At 47.3% G+C, this 4,148-nt stretch overlaps 1 non-coding gene across 1 annotated transcript; it reads right to left on the bottom strand.

The window, feature by feature from the left end:
* Nucleotides 1–1,986: 1,986 nt before the first annotated feature.
* Nucleotides 1,987–2,058, bottom strand: TRNAP-UGG (transfer RNA proline (anticodon UGG)). The gene has a single exon. It is a non-coding gene; the product is annotated as a tRNA-Pro (tRNA).
* Nucleotides 2,059–4,148: the final 2,090 nt, after the last annotated feature.

Here is a 4,148-nt window from a genome sequence, read left to right on the forward strand (position 1 = left end):
ACAGCGATTTCCAACGGGCTTTATTAAATGCAGACTCAATATTGCGCTGAAATATTTCGGAATCGGCATGTCCAATATTTATTGAATCAGTGAAAATTACAACCGGGCGGCTTCGTTTTCTTTTCACAACCCCTTTAAAAGTGTAAACCGGATTGAAATCGGAGTCTTGGTCAGCGTTGGGTCCCGTGGGAAATGCCCGGAGAGAGAGCGCGCGGGCTGCGGCGTCAGCTGCTTCGTTTCCACGGAGGCCTTGGTGACCAGGTGCCCAAAGGAGAGATTGGTGCGCAAGATCCGAGTCTCGGCTACAATTTTGGTAGATGCGATAAGCCTGGCGAGTAGCCCACTTTTCCCTTTGCTCGACGTTTCGACAAGCCCCTCGCGAGTCGGTGATTATGTATTTGGAGGAGGAGTCGGAGGCTGCCAGGACAATGGCGACCTCTTCTGTGTGAATTCCTGACTGGGTCTTAAAAGTAAGGCCGTCTACTGTTTTGGCTTCGTGGACGACCGCGAACGTGTACCATCCCCTGGGGTGAGGACGCCATCAAAAGGTAATGTGGGACAAAATAGAGAAGGTGCAACGCCGGGCGGCGCGCTTTATTTGTTCGAAATATAAAAGTGCCGACGCAGTTTCAGCGATGTTAAAGTCTTGCGGCCTTGAATTATTGGAAGATCAGTGCAAGAAGCAGACAGTAAAAACGATATTTCTAGTAATTCACGGCGAACTAAAGATTAATAAAGATTTGTACTTAGAACCTCGAGGAAGAATGAGCTCCCGCTTAAACCGTAGTGAACCCATTCGACCATACTTGTCGAGAACCAATGCCTGTCGTTGTTGTTCTTCCCAGAGGCAATAGAGCTGTGGAACAAGCTACCTGCAGACGTTGTTCGCAGTTCTGATACCGCATTGTTTACAAATGCGATCAAGGACCCTTACTAAAATCTGTACCATGTGTATATTGTAAAGCGTTTTTATTTTTTTTTTTATTTTTTTGTGCGTGCGGAAGATGGCTGAACATTTGAATATGTGTCCCATAGTCTGTATATCGTATCCTGTGTTGTATCCGAAGGGCACTGTAGTGCATGTGCATATTTCTTTTTGTATCTGGCTCCTTATTCTTGTATGAACGTTATGTGTAACATTCGTCGCTGTAAAGACCCTCAACTGAGGGTTGACAGAATTTCTAAATAAATAAATAAATAAAAGCAGCACAAAATACTGCCCTCTGTTTGGCAGCAGTGCACGGTAATGAACTGCTGGCGCTAACAAAATATACGTGACCGGTGCGTTAATTTTGAGCGCACAATGATACTCCATATGTCGTGTGATAAAACCGACTATTCTTCCGCAGGAAATATTCGCCGAAAAAAAAATAATTTTTTTAACAAACCCAGAAAATCCACGCTGAATTTTCAAAAAATTGAAACCGAAAAGTCCAACCACAAATTAGAAAGAATAAATTTATATTTAGAACGTATCAATCCATAATAACCGGTCATATGGCCCGGTCGCTCTAACAGGATCTTGTTTTCATCAGTTCGGTCCGGCATCTAATGAAACCACTTGTAGCGTCGCCAGCTTTTTTGTTTATTTCAAGCGTTCGTGACGTGAACTAATGCTCCATTTAGTTTGTTGCCTTAGGAAGATCATTATCCAGCTTTTGCCAGCCGCTTGCATCGTATTTCTCATTTTTAACTGTCTTTTGTTTTAATGCGTCAGTTCGGTAGCCCTTCCAGAATTAATCGGCAGTGTGTTTTATTCTAGGAATCGACTTTTAATACGTAATGTTTAAAGTTGTCTGTACGATAAATGTTAATACGAAAAGCTAGATGGCTCACAGTAGCCTGTCGTCGCCAAGGGCACTAAAATCCTGCGAAACCACCCCGCCCTGGCTAATATGATTAATCAAACCCTAGGAGTCCGTCGAAGCAAAAGTAGCTCGTTGATGTTAAAAAGCATCCCTAGCACGCTTGGGGAAAAATAAGACAGGGCCCGTCCGGGATTTGAACCCGGGACCTCTCGCACCCAAAGCGAGAATCATACCCCTAGACCAACGGGCCACGAGGAGTGGAAGGAAAAATGCACTTACTTAAGAGAGATTTCAAGAAACCCGGTTTAACGGTTGTGGTCGGTTTTATTCCTCAGCCGCGATTCCCTAGAGCTGGCTAATATGCTATCAGCGTTCCATCCCTACACTTCTCACGTAAGCTCTATTCTTTCAGTACCCTTACAAGTCACCAAGAGAATATCAACTTTCCGCTACTTAACTAAATGCTCTGTTCGCACCAGCAATAACTCAAACATTTTAAGCCAAACCCCTGGTGTGGCTCATTTCAGAAGTGGTCAATAAAATTAAAGAAAGAACTAGAAAATAAAGTTCTCTTTCAAGGAGCCGTGAAACTTGATGCGAGCGGGCAATACAGCCGCGTCGTGTGCATCACTCCGTGAAGCCAAGCTCAAACGTTTCGGTCTGAAATTTGGTAAAAAATGCATAACACGCATTAAAGAAAATTTCCCAAGATTTCCGCAGCCACTATCGTGCTTCTGAAACGTCACTCGTGAAACATCTTTACTTAAATTACCGCAATCTTAACCTCGCTCGACTGCAAAAGAACGCCATAAACAGTATATCCGTGAAAATGCAGCGCTAGGTCAAATCTACATTCAACTGATAGTCAGTGTGTCGAAAATGATTGAATATACAGCAGTAACGTAAATCCTAGGCCGTATTGAGGAGTACGGAGTGCCCTTTGACTGTTCATGCCGCAAGCGCTCACGTTTAGTGTTTCCATTGCTCGAACGAGGGAGAGTGAGAGAGAGAAACTTTATTTGGGTGCTTTCAAGGGCTTGGCGTCTCGAGGCCTCCGTCGTCTTCACTGCGCTGGCGACTTGAGGCCTCTTCTTAAGCAAGGTTGGGCCCCTATTCCAGGGCTCCACTGAGCCTAGCTACCTCGCTTGCGTGCTGCACTAAAGCCCTTTGGGCCGTGAGCTCGCAGCTGGTGAGCCGACACTCCCATTGCTCCGCACTCGGGTTATTGTGTTGGTGGAATGTTTAGTTGCGTTTACATTCCCATGTGATGTGGTAGAGTGTGGGTGTGACCCCGCACCAGGGGCAGGTATCTCTGTACAGCGTCGGGTACATTTTGTTTAGGATGTATAAATTTGGAAAGGAGTTTGCAGTCTGCGCCAAAACGTTGCTTCCTCTTTCGTCAGCGCTTTATGCGGTGGGGGGATTTAGCTCTCGTCCCCCTGTGTAGGTTTAGGATGTCTGTATATCCTCCCTCACACGCGTGTGGGCGATACTCCGGGGCATGCGACTGCCCGGCTCGGAACGTGGTTTCTCTAGCTAGGCTGTCTGCCCTTTCGTTGCCCTGTATGCCTGCATTGGCCGGAATCCAGATTAACTTGTGTGTAATGTCTCTCCTGGCGAGCTGGACCCCGCCGAGGATTTTTAGGGCGTTTCTGCTTATCCTGCCCCTTGTGTAATTCCTGCACGCATTCTTTGAGTCTGTTAGGATGTTTAGAGGCCTGCCTGTTCTGTAACCTTCTGCTACCGCCAGCGCCACGGCAATTTCCTCGGCCTCTGCGGTACTGGCGATTTTCGCCGTCGCGCATGTGATTAGGTTTCCTGTGCAATCTACCACCACCGCTGTGGCCGCGCGGTCCTCTTCTCGCGGGTATTTGGCGGCATCCGTGTATACCGAATTACTCAGTCGCGCTAGTGTGTTTTCCAGATATTCAGCCCGCGCCTGTCTCCTCCGCTCGTGGAGGTTAGGGTCCATGTTCTTGGGTAGCGGCCTAACGGTTATTTTTTTTCTTACGATGTCGAGTACGTCTGCGTATCTGTCTGCGTATCCGCTCGTATCCCTTCCCAACCTAGTCAGGAGCGCTCTCCCTGCAGCAGTACTTCTGAGTCTGATCTTCTGCGTTTCGAGCAAGGCTTCCGCCAGTTCGCTGAAGGTGTTGCTGACGCCCAGTTGGAGCACCTTCTCGTTCGACGTGTTTTTTGGCAGGTGAAGGGCCGTCTTGTAATCTTTCCTGAGTATCGTATCCGCCTGTTCCCTCTCTCTCTTGATCATCGGGTGGTATGGTAGCGAGTAGATGGCTCGGCTGACGCCCAGGCTGCCGACGAGTTTGAGTGTATCTTCTT

This window comes from Amblyomma americanum, chromosome 1 (assembly GCF_052857255.1).
Source record: "Amblyomma americanum isolate KBUSLIRL-KWMA chromosome 1, ASM5285725v1, whole genome shotgun sequence".
Lineage (NCBI taxonomy): Eukaryota > Metazoa > Arthropoda > Arachnida > Ixodida > Ixodidae > Amblyomma > Amblyomma americanum.